Below are 13,337 nucleotides of genomic sequence, written 5' to 3' on the forward strand. Positions count from 1 at the left end.
CGCTTTCAATATTGAATCATATTCTCACACAGGTACTGTCGTCCGTTTGCCTATGTCGCATCCCGGTTTCTCCCACCCACTTCTGCCCGTCCCTTTGTGGCTGGGCTGTCGTAGCTCTTTTCTGAAAACATTAATTTCTGTTAGGAATTGGACGTCTACGTAATATTATACAACTGTTTAAAATAACTTAAATAAAAGGACCTCGTTAAGTAATTAACTGTCACGTGATTTCCCCCCTTTCTACGACTCTGCGACAAATACACTTGAACGGACAGTAGATAGCATTTCTGAGTAATTTTATCTTTTCGGATCGGGCAGAAATGAAGATTAAATTTACAGTACGTAAGGTAGTCTTTTATAGACTAGATACACAATTATTTCAACTTGAGTTACTAGTACGAAAGACGAAACTGGTAATTGGAATTAGGTATAATAGTCTATGTGCGATAATATGCAAAAAAGAACTGAAACCTGTATAGAAATGAACGCCCTCATTTTCAAATATGTGTTTAAATATCCATATTATGATTATCTTTCAATTTAACTTCATTCTCTATATTGTACGCTGATGTGCTGTAGACAGTATAATATACACTGCATAATGAATACGTCCGAATGGACAGCTCAGTTCGAGAGTAAAAACACTTATTGTTAATACTTTACTGTATTTTGATTAAAGAAAATACCTAATGAAAATTATCAAACTCAAAATCGCGATAATTCCTACTTTACGTATATGGATGATCTACTTGTCATCCCTCCTATACCTAGTAAAGTGATTTGTTTGTATCTTACTTCAGTATCATCGAACTCCAGTCGTGGAAGAGGGTAGCAAACGGTGTTTCCGGTTCACAACCTTTAAACCAAAGGTATAGCCAGGTTAATATTAGAAATGTTAGTAAAAATAAAATGATGTCCCTGTATAAGATTGAAGACCTGGAATTGCAACCAGTAAAACTCTCCAGGAAAGAAACACACCAGAAAATTTCTGTGTCCAGCTCAGGAGTATTCACTAGAAAACATTGAAGAATACTATTGTCTTGAGTGCATTAAAGTCACTAATGCTGCTTAGACGGGATTGAAAACACGTTTTGATCAAGAGGAATTAAAAAATTGGAATGCGTCGAGAAAATCATAACAAGCAGAGACAGCATTGAAATTCCCAGCGACTTAAACATCTACCCTGAACTTGATTTAGTCATTCAGTGTGGAACTTAAGATGTATAAGAAGAAATTCTGTTAAGACTTGGTTATTTAACGACGCTGTATCAACTACTAAGTTATTTAGCGTCGATGAGATTCTGATAGCAAAATGATATTTGGCGAGATGAAGCCGTGGATTCGCCATAGATTACCTGACATTCGCCTTACGGGCATCCTTAATATGGGCTTAATATGACAAGTTATCATGTAACAAACGTCACTAGTGATAGTTTATAATACACCAGTATTTCATAGTTCATAGGTACAAATACTTTTATAAACGAGTAATCTTAAACAGTTTTTCAGTATCTGAATTCTGTAGTGCTTGGGAAAAGTGGTACAAGTCAAAAATGTTAATTTTATCACCATTTAATACGAGAAAAATTCGTTCCGGCACCGGGAATCGAACCCGGGACCTCTCATAATACACATTGGCTTCTTCATAGTAGTCGTGTAATATTCAATGAGGTAGGCGAGACCTCATATATAATGAATATGTGATGTATTAACTGTTAGCAGTTGTCACAAACTGATGTTGAATATGGCCATAAAAGTCATTTAAATATGCGCTTCTGCATGTATGACTTAAATTGTCTAAAATGCAGGTAGTAAGGCCGTAAAACATTACGAGAGGAGTTCGGCCGGCACCGTGGATCGTGTCCCGGCATAGCTCAGTTGGAAAGAGCACTCAGCGCGTATAGCTGAGAGGTCCCTGGTTCGATTCCCGGTGCCGGAACGAATTTTTCTCTTATTAAATTGTGATAATACACATTGGTTACTTCATAGTAGTCGTGTAATATTCAATGAGGTAGGCGAGACCTCATATATAATGAATATGTGATATGTTAATTTTACATTAGAAGGAAAAAAACTATCTTCACACTGGTTTATGTCGTTTTGATTTTCTTCTGTATGAATTACTGTAGTGGGAGAAATACTTATGTCTATTTTCCCAAGCGAGTAGATGTTCCGTAATTTGTCAATAAATTATTAAAAAATGTTTGTGGAAACTGACTTATGCCACTTTTCCCAAGCACTGCAGAATTAGAGTACACTTTCGCTGATATAATTTGTTATGAGACCGATAAGAATGCGTGGTACGATTGTGTGCCTGGTATTGAATTTGCACTAGATATTTTTGAATGTAGTAAGCGACAAAAATGATTTATTTTCAGATGTGGGGTCAGTTCAATAGGCCTATGTGGTCTGATCAACTTTTAAGCACAACTGTAAGAACTCGTCTTAAATTTTTCGCACCTTCCTTTCCATGTTTTCTAAATAAAATATGTTAAAACAGAATGATCTCACACAAACTAGCTCTATTCACGCACATATCTCACACTAATATCATACCACCTTTTTGAGCTTCAAAATAACAGTTCTTCACTATAACTAACTTTAATTTCATCCCGTATGTAAACAAATTCAAGTGTATACATCCCATTCTATTGGTTGCAGAACTAAAGCTTCTTTATGGAGCGTAGAACGCTGAGGTATTTAATTGCCAATCTGAAAACATTTCCTGTTATTTTTGGAGACTTAATAGAAAACGTGCTGTTTTCCCAAAAAACGAAAAGGAAATACAAAGATGAAACAGATGGAAAACTAATTACTAAGTCTCTGAAGAAAGGATTTAATTTGTAGGCAGGTCGAGGACGGGCCGTTGTTAGATATGAAGCACCCTCTCTTTGTCCTTCAAATATACTTGCTGACATTCACTACGCAACGATATCAGATAAGCATTTGCCGGAAGGGGTGGGCAGTCGCTGAAATAAAATGTGCAGTGTATGGTATTTACTTAAAATCACAGTCTAGTATATACAGTCACGAAGCTTGAGTTTTGAGGGTCCTAGGAACAATAGACTGTGCCTGTATTATTTCGCATTATCTGTAATGAGGAGATATTAGCGATCCTAGTGGTTAGCAACTATCTATGGATGCATATTTACTACGTATTGAGCTTCGTGACTGTATGTACTAGACTGTATTAAAATCCTGCAGCTTCTCCATCCTGAGACCTCTTGATACTTGTAGGAAATTTAAATGAGATTCTTTGGTAATAAGGAAGCAAAAGCTTGGTGTATATTGGGTGTTCATTTCAAAGTGTGTCATTACGTCACTGTTGTGAGTCAGCGATTTGAAGCGAGTTTCAGCTTTTATGTCAGAGAAGTTGCCTATTAATCAAGGCGTTCAATCTGAACTTGAGAACATGTACGGTATAATTTCAACGTCGTTGCAACAGATGGCGGTCTGTACGGTCTATGTGCTACCATAACCTCTTTCGAACTGTGCTTTGCGCGGGCAAGTCGTACGCAGGGTATTTGTTATCATCGGTTGCGTACGGCAACATTCCACAGTACAAATCAAATGCTCCGTGGCCATGTTGACCGTCCAAGTTAATGTCAACAAATACATAAGTAATCGTCTTAACCCTCTCCCCATATCCCGACAGTAAGAAAAAACTCACCTCAGTACATGTTTCGAAACAGTTCACATTCCTGCCACTACCGGCGTTACCGTAATTATCGGTAAGTACTCTTCTGAATGAACGCCGTACTTGCTGGGCAACTTCTCTGGCACATAAGTAATACATCTCTGCGGAAGTGTAGGAATATTGAATTCTCTAGGCTCATCGACTAGCCACATGACGGCATACAGCGAGCCATGACACACTTTGAACGGAACACCCACGGTCTGTGTGCTACCATAATCTCTTTCGAACTGTATTTTGCGCGGGCAAATCGTACGCAGGGTATTTGTTATCATCGGTAACGGCAACATTCCACAACACAAATCAAATGTTCCGTGCCCATGTTGACCGTCGAAGTTAATGTCAACAAATACGTAAGTAATCGTCTTAACTCTCTCCCCATAAAGAAAAAAACCAGCACAGTAAATGTTTCCAAACAGTTCACATTCCTACCACTACCGGCAATACCGTACGTATCGGTAAGTACTCTTCAGAATGAACGCCGTACTTGCCAGGCAACTTCTCTGGCACATAGGTAATACACCTTTGCGGAAGTGTAGGAAGATTGAATTCTCTAGGCCAGAGTTTCTCAAACTTTGGTCCGCTGACCACCTGTGGTCCTCGAGGTCTGCCCTTGTGGTCCTTCAAAAAGGACAGAACAAAAAAATAAATTTCAAACGAATTGCGTATCACACTATAGCAAAAAATCTAGAGTTTGAAAATGACACATGGCAATCGCCTTTCACTTTTCCTCCCAGTACTGACATTTTATGAAATTTATTAGCCTACCTGTTTACTGACTTCCCACTCTACTCTCAGCAACAAAAGAGTGATTTAAAGCACTATGAACGTGGTGTTTCTGGCCATCTTTTCCCTGCACATCAGCTGATAACATGTGGCTTGGTATATTGGCATATCTTTCAGATGTGTTCTCAAAACTAAACGAACTAAATCTCTCTCTACAAGGCAATTCTTTGACTGTTCTCAATGCGTATGAGAAAATAAATGTATTCGCTATTGAAAAAGAATTATGCAATAACATATTATGTTCGCATCTCGAAACTCTGAGATCATAATTTGAAACTCATTTTCCAAGTAAATACGACGAATTTTCATGGGTTCGTGATCCCTTTCATTGCGATATTGAAAATAACAAACTTTCATTAAGGTATATGTACACCTTTACGTACAAAAAATTTTGTTTTGCATAATTTTGCTCTGTAAAATTTTTATACAATTGAGAATGATGCTAGAAAGAAGATAAAGTGAACAGATCCCTTGAAATTATGTCTAAATTGTTTATAAAAACTATTTTGTTCATAATTTTGATATACAACTTGAAACATGATAGCTCATGTAGTTTTCAAGATAGAGCCACAGTGTCTTCACTGTTTTGTAGCTAAAACTGTTCTTTAGTGCCTGACATATAGCTGTTTTTTATTTTCATTTACATTAATTAAATATTACCACTGTTTTATAGCTAAAACTATTCTTTAGTGCCTTACATATAGCTATTTTTTATTTTCATTTACATTAATTAAATATTACCATATATGTAACTTATACTAATATTTTATGTTGCATATATCATGTAAAAAATCCAAAGATGATTATTAACTATATTAATGTCAGTTTACTCATTGTTAGGCACTAGGGGACATTTCAAGCTTCAAAATGACACCAATATCTTCTTGGTATCACCATATTTGGCTGAGATATCATGTTTAAAAGAATTAAATATTCTAAAATTACTATTTGCAGGAAATGAGCCACAAACTTTCAGAGCCTAGAAGACTCCATCATCATATGTCACCCCTTAAGCTGCTTCATGTCGGTCCAGTTTCAGCTTCTTTCTGCCTCTCAAATACCTCCTCCTTGTTTTAACTTCAAGTGTTGAATGTTTTTTTTTGGCATTTTTGTCCTTATTTTCCATTGATGCAACAAATCCTGCGATGGTGTTTGTCCCAGGGCTTATGCCCATCCTCCTCAGAATTTTAATTTCTACTTTTGGACTCTTATTAAAATGAAGTTCATCACTGACATACGAATTTACAGTTTTATGACTAACAGTAAAATATTATAAATTACTTCATTATGTAAAAACGTGTTTTCAATCTAATGGTCATGCCCTGATATCTGTGCATCTATTTTGAGACTAGAAAGAAATTTATTTTACAAGCAATGCTGGACGAGGGGATTGACGGCTACGAGGATCACTCCAAAATTAATCCTCAATATTTATTTAAAAATTACATTTTTATCCTACAGCTTTGCTATTTTCATAGAATGAAGATACATCCTTCAGAAACAATACGTCACTTTTCCACATAATCCCCGCACCTTTCAAATAACCCCCATAAATTGTAAAGGTTTAGAATAAAAAATAAAATTAAAAAAATGTTGTGCATTGCTTTTGGAGTGATCTTCGTAGAAGTGACCGTGCCTGATGACGCTGAATTTTGGAAAATGGGACTTACCTGGAAAACCATAAGGCATAAATCGAAAATTATTATATCAAATTAAAGGGGAGAAAATTCTCTATTAAAATAGTTATATTTTGAAAATTATAATTTTTAATCATTTTTTGTGTTTTGTGGGTGTACATATACCTTAAGTGAAAGAGACAGTTAATTGAACTCTTGAATGACACCGCACTTAAAATGAAATTCCAAGCGGAAGGTATGGTTAATTTCTGGACCTCATCACAAGTGAAAAGAGAATATAGTGAACTGTACAATGGTGCTTTACAGATTATAATTCAGTTTGCTTTCACATCTGTGTGACAAAGGGATTTCATCACTAAGTCTAATAAAAACAAAGTACCGAAATCGACTCGATGTATGTGACGATCTCCAACTTAAGCTTACCAGCATACATCCAAATATGGAACAACTGTGCAAGAATCGGCAGGCTTATCCATCTAATTAATGTGAGTACCTACCGGTACCATAATTTATTTATTTTGTTTAGTTAATAAGTTAAAGAGTATCCAAACTCTAATAGCCTTGATTTATTAAAAACGAAAATGATTCTTTTTCTATCAACATTAAATTAATTAGTTAATGCTAATATAAAATTAAATGAATTAAATTAATTTTAATTAATTAATTAATTCTCTTTTAAAATATGAGTATACTGGTATTAAAATATGCTACAAAAATGATAAATTTGCTTTCGAAGGGAACAAGAGTAAGGTGGTCCGTGGAAATATTCTAACTTAAAGAGTGGTCCCCACTTTAAAAAAAAAGTTTGAGAAACGCTGTTCTAGGCTCATCGGCTAGCCACATGACGGCATACAGCGAACCATGACACACTTTGAACTGAACACGCAGTAGTGAGTCATAGTTTAAATTAAACATTTTTTTTCCTTTTTTTTAAATTAATTGGTAGGTTCCAAACTGATACTAAATGAGAAACAATTTAATTGGCTTTCATATGAGCCGCGATTAAATTTCCTGTGATAAAAAGTTGCCGAGTTATTTCAAAATAACTGAAAACATGCGCCTCATTTTTCAATACTTAAAACATCGTGACGACTTTAAAAATGACTCAATTAACAAACGAAAAATAGGTTTACCTCATGCATTCCTCTGTAGAAAGCAATAAAAAATTACGGGAATAAAAATGGTGCATTTAATTTTCCCCAAAAAGTGTTCGATCTCACGTGGAATGCCTCATGTATAACATGTTCACAGCGTACTAATCAATTCAATTCAATTCTCATTAAAGAAATAAACCAAAGATATTTACAAGAAAATATCTTATTATTTCAGAATTAAATGGCAGTGGAGTGTTTATTATCCATGCATGTGAAAATTTATTAGTTTTATGGAATCGATTAAAATGGTTTTTTACAAATAGAAATTAATTCTTCTTCAGCTAAACCAACGTCTGAAAAGTTGTGTATCAGTGACAGAGACGACCTCCCTGAACGAAATAAAAGACCAATAACTTCAAAACTTTTACTGCCATATTGATGAGAAAATTTAGTGTCGTAGTAATTTAGGGAAAACGCGGAAATTCTACTTGAAGCAAATAAAGAGATAGGGTTGGAAGTAAATCCCGAAAAGACTAAGTATATGATTATGTCTCGTGATCAGAATATTGTACGAAATGGAACTATAAAAGTTGGAGATTTATCCTTCGAAGTGAAAAAATTCAAATATCTTGGAGCAACAGTAACATATATAAATGATACTCTGGAGGAAATTAAACACACAATAAATATGGGAAATGCCCGTTATTATTCGGTTGAAAAGCTTTTGTCATCTAGTCTGCTGTCAAAAAATCTGAAAGTTAGAATTTATAAAACAGTTATATTACCGGTTCTTCTGTATGGCTGTGAAACTTGGACTCTCACTATGAGAGAGGAACAGAGATTGAGGATTTTTGAGAATAAGGTTCTTAGGAAAATATTTGGGGCTAAAAGGGATGAAGTTACAGGCGAATGGAGAAAGTTACACAACGCAGAGCTGCACGCATTGTATCCTTCACCTGACATAATTAGGAACATTAAATCCAGACGTTTGAGATGGGCAGGGCATGTAGCACGTCTGGGCGAATCCAGAAATGCATATAGAGTGTCAGTTGGGAGGCCAGAGGGGAAAAGGCGTTTTGGGAGGCCGAGACGTAGATGGGAAGATAATACTAAAGTGGATTTGAGGGAGGTGGGATATGATGATAGAGACTGGATTAATCTTGCTCAAGATAGGGACCATTGGCGGGCTTATGTGAGGGCGGCAATGAAGCTCCGGGTTCCTTAAAAGCCAGTGTGTAAGTAAGTAATTAATTTTCAGTTTTCAGGAAGAGTGTGATTCCAAAACGCGTTCAGTCCATTTTTATGAAAGGACTGGGTTAGTTTTTTTTATCCACCAGCCTAAGAACTGAGTGCGTTTTCAAGTGACGTGCACAATAACACAAACTTTTAGACAGAGATTGGCGTTGTTTTGGAACAAAGAATGGCCAAATGGACTGAGAGAGTTTTGAGATCACACTCTTATTATATAGCCGTTTTTCATTATGAACTAATTTACAATATTCCGAGTCATTATTTTCATATCTAATTGTTGGAACTATGACTTAAGCTTTGGAATCATTTTCACACAAGTCTACTATGTCACTACATCTCCTTGTCTATCATTGATCTCAACAAAACTTTCTTAATAGCACTGGAATCTCTTGTACAATGGTATTAAATCTTTTTTAGCTAACGTATCCCCAAAACATGTTTTTAATCTTCGTACCCCCAAACTGCACTGCAATTACGTAAGGAAGAAGAAAAGAATATGATTGGTATTGTATGAAAAACAAATTATTATTATTATTATTATTATTATTATTATTACCATTATTATTATTATTATCATTATTATTATTAGGGTGACCAACTTCTGATCACAAAAATACGGAAGACTTGATCACGATAAATTTTACCACAATTTATTGAATTTTGAAGCCACGATTCATTGATGGAATAGTTCAGGCCTATATTAAATAATATAAAACTAACTATTTAATTATAATACAAATACGAGTTAGGTCACAATATTGAGTACAGTAATATTTAAAAATATTTATGTCTCTTAGTTTAACTTATTTTTTTTTGTCAACAGGATACTGCTGAACATTACATTTTTTATCTTCATATGCAAATTGAAAAATAATTCTTTAATCAATCATATGTGCATACAGTTACACCAAGAATTACAAGATCACCGGGACAGAATTTCTGTATTGATTGGTACACGACGTTCAAGGATATCTGATCTATGATTTCATGATAGTGTAAGTGAACTTTCCAACTACGGGATAAGTCAGAACGAAAGATACAAAAAAAAATTAACAAACTTTGAAAGAGTTCCGTTAGTTCTCAATAGGTGTCACCATTATTGGAGCGGTTAAAAAATTATCAGAGAAAATGACAAAGCATAAATAATTATTCTCATAATTGACAATATCAGCTATTTCCAGCAAAACCCAGTATTGTTTCCCAATCAGCAGAGTGGGATGAAAAATTGAATTCTATAATGCGGGTATATTTTTGTACTATTGGCAACACTGACTTTATCTTCGCCATCTATTCATAGGCGTAATAACTAAAGAAGCCACACTTACACCAACAAATTATCGATCACTATCGATTAGTAGGGTCAGATATATCTGAATATCGGTTTACATTGGCATTCAAATATATCTTACCTCAAAGCGAACTTTCTAACCATGGGAAAAGTCAGAAGCACTCATATATATTGACAAACTTTGAAATAGTTCCGCTGGTTCTCAATAGATGACCCTATTATTGGGACGGGTAAAAAAATATTTGGGAAAAATGTTGATGTAGATTAAATATAAATTATACTCATAATTGACCGTATCAGCGGTTTCCCTTTAAATATAGTGTTTTTTTCACAATCATTAGAGGGGATGAAAGTTTGAATTTTTATAATACAGGTATATTTATGTACTATTGGCGACATTGACTGTTGCCATCGCAATCTATTCATAGAAGTAATAACTAAAGAAACCACACTTACACGAACAAATTATCGAACACTATCGATTAATTAAGTCAGGTATCTTTGAACGTCAGTGTACAGTGTTCCGGTGATCTTGTAATTTTTTATGTAACTGTATGTACATACCATTGTAAAGAGTTATTTAACAGTTATTATTATTATGAAGTCATATTAAAAAAAATTAAAGAAAAATACGGGAGGATCCAAAAAAAAAAAAAAAGCTCAAACATGGGAGTACCAGGAAAATACGGGAGAGTTGGTCACTCTAATACAGTCGTTATTTATGCAATAATAATAATAATAATAATAATAATAATAATAATAATAATAATAATAATAATAATAATAATAGCAATGAATAATGTAAAACGTTACTTAAACAAGGAAAACCAATAGTTGGTATTGTAAAAGAAAATATGTAAACTGCAATAATGATTATTAACAACCAGGCATATAATAAAATCAATATATCAGCATTTTTATATACTTTTCAGTGGTATGCGTACTCCTTAGATTGAATAGTACTGTTCCAGTAGATCTTCAACAATAATATAGTTTTCACTGCCGAGGTTCAAACATGTCTTCTGACACAATAATAATAATAATAATAATAATAATAATAATAATAATAATAATATACTTTTATGTAGCGACTAAACTTTTGAAATGAAAATGTAGACCTTACTTACTTACCTACTTACTACTTACTTACTTACTTACTTATTTACTTCTGGCTTTTAAGGAACCCGGAGGTTCATTGCCGCCCTCACATAAGCCCGCCATTGGTCCCTATCCTGAGCAAGATTAACCCATTCTCTATCATCATATCCCACCTCCCTCAAATCCATTTTAATATTATCTTCCCATCTACGTCTCGTCCTCCCTAAAGGTCTTTTTCCCTCCGGCCTCCCAACTAATACTCTATACGCACTTCTGGATTCGCCTAGACGTGCTACATGCCCTGCCCATCTCAAACGTCTTGATTTAATGTTCCTAATTATGGCAGGTGAAGAATACAATGTATGCAGTTCTGTGATGTGTAACTTTTTCCATTCTCCTATAACTTCATCCCTCTTAGCCCCAAATATTTTTCTAAGCACCTTATTCTCAAAAACCCTTAACCTATGTTCCTCTCTCAAAGTGAGATTCCAAGTTTCACAACCATACAGAACAACCGATGATATAACTGTTTTATAGATTCTAACTTTCAGATTTTTCGACAGCAGACTGGATGATAAAAGTTTCTCAACCGAATAATAACAGGCATTTCCCATATTTATTCTGTGTTTAATTTACTCCCGAGTATCATTTATATTTGTTACTGTTGCTCCCAGATATTTGAAATTCTCCACCTCTTCAAAAGATAAATTTCCAATTTTTATATTCCCATTTCGTACAATATTCTCGTCACGAGACATAATCATATTTTGTCTTTTGGGGATTTACTTCCAAACCTATCTCTTTACTTGCTTCCAGTAAAATTCCCGTGTTTTCCCTAATCGTTTGTGGATTTTCTCCTAACACATTCACGTCATCCACATAGACAAGCAGCTGATGTAACCCATTCAATTCCAAACCCTCTCTGTTATCCTGGACTTTCCTAATGGCATACTCTAGAACAAAGTTAAAAAGTGAAGGTGATAGTGTATCTCCTTGCTTTAGCCCACAGTGAATGGGAAACGCATCTGACAGAAACTGACCTATACGAACTCTGCTATACGTTTCATTGAGACACATTTTAATTAATCGAACTAGTTTCTTGGGAATACCAAATTCAATAAGAATATTATATAACACTTCTCTCTTAACCGAGTCATATGCCTTTTTGAAATCTATGAATAACTGATGCACTGTACCCTTATACTCCCATTTTTTTCTCCATTATCTGTCGAATACAAAATATCTGGTCAATGAAAATGTAGACCTAACTGCTAAATTTCTAATAAAATAGTATGTATAAAAATTAAAATAATATTCATGACAGAAAAACAAAACTTTTCTGGCTGAACCATACCTTGCTACGTCGCTAACAAAGCTTGTAGTTTCAATATCACCTTGACACAAAGAAGGTTGGAGAATCACTGGTTTATACCGTGCTCTCAGGCAGTTCGTCAAGTATGAGTAACGTAACAGACTAAAACTTGTATGCAGTGACGTAACAGTTGCCATTTAAACTATTACAGTCTAGTCGTATGATAATAAAAAAACAATTCTGTTTGTGTGTTTTTAGAAGAGAAAAGAAATGAGAGGAGGCAACCGAAAGACTGTGCTGGTTTGATTAATAAAGACACTTTGACCTTGTCAAAGATACAACGTTCTCTGTTCTCGTGATAATACAGACAATCAAAACATGAAATTTCACATTCTAAACCATTCTTGCTAGAGATATAGGGACAAAGATTTTTCCGATTCAGTATGTGTAGAATACAATTAACACCAAAACATTTTTCATATCTCATAATATTTTGGTAACATTTTCATAAAAAAATGTAGGTATAAGAATAATTGTACACATATTTGTGTCATGTTTTTTTACTGATAGAAAACATCAATAGTACAGTGTTTACTCATTAATAATAGTGGTATGTAAAGACATTATTTCTCGATATTTAATTATATAACACAGATTGTGAAAAGGGTTAAGTAATGGGTACAGTTGCAGTAGAATGGTGCAAAGTCCAATACCTATTTTTTTCCTATTCTGGAGCAATGTTTACTCACAGATCTGCCTGTAGAACTGCCTATGCTCCTCATTTGGAAGATAGGGAGTCATTGCTAGTAGATCCCCCTTCTTTTCTTCAGTAATTTCCCTAGCCTATTTTATGCTTTAACTTGAAACAATGCTGACTGCACATCTTTCATGTTTTTTTTTTCCTTTTTAAGCACTTTAATGGTATGCACTGCTTTATTATCATGGGACTATTTCACAGAAACACTACCTGCTTTACTAACATCATACTGAATGCAACATGCCTTAGAAATATTCAAGTTCTTGATGGAAATTAGTTGATCAGCAACATCTTGCATATTAAGGAAATATGACTCTAGCATTGAAACGGTTTGAAATGGTTTTAAAACTTTAGAGTCTTGTACGATTTTAAGCAGGTCACTAGGAATGAAGGCTTTTGTCACTTTCTGTTGTTTTTCAA

General features: G+C 34.5%; 1 protein-coding gene across 1 annotated transcript in view; it reads right to left on the reverse strand.

Moving 5' to 3' along the window:
* The window catches only part of LOC138692579 (cytochrome P450 4C1-like), a 107,592-nt gene extending 95,251 nt beyond the window's left edge, over positions 1-12,341 (reverse strand). Inside the window, exon 1 of the mRNA XM_069815576.1 lies at positions 12,203-12,341. The gene's annotated coding sequence lies outside the window, so the exon portion shown is untranslated. The remainder of the gene's footprint in view (positions 1-12,202) is intronic.
* Positions 12,342-13,337: the final 996 nt, after the last annotated feature.

The sequence above is a fragment of the Periplaneta americana genome, chromosome 17 (genome assembly GCF_040183065.1).
Source record: "Periplaneta americana isolate PAMFEO1 chromosome 17, P.americana_PAMFEO1_priV1, whole genome shotgun sequence".
NCBI classification, from domain to species: Eukaryota; Metazoa; Arthropoda; class Insecta; order Blattodea; family Blattidae; genus Periplaneta; species Periplaneta americana.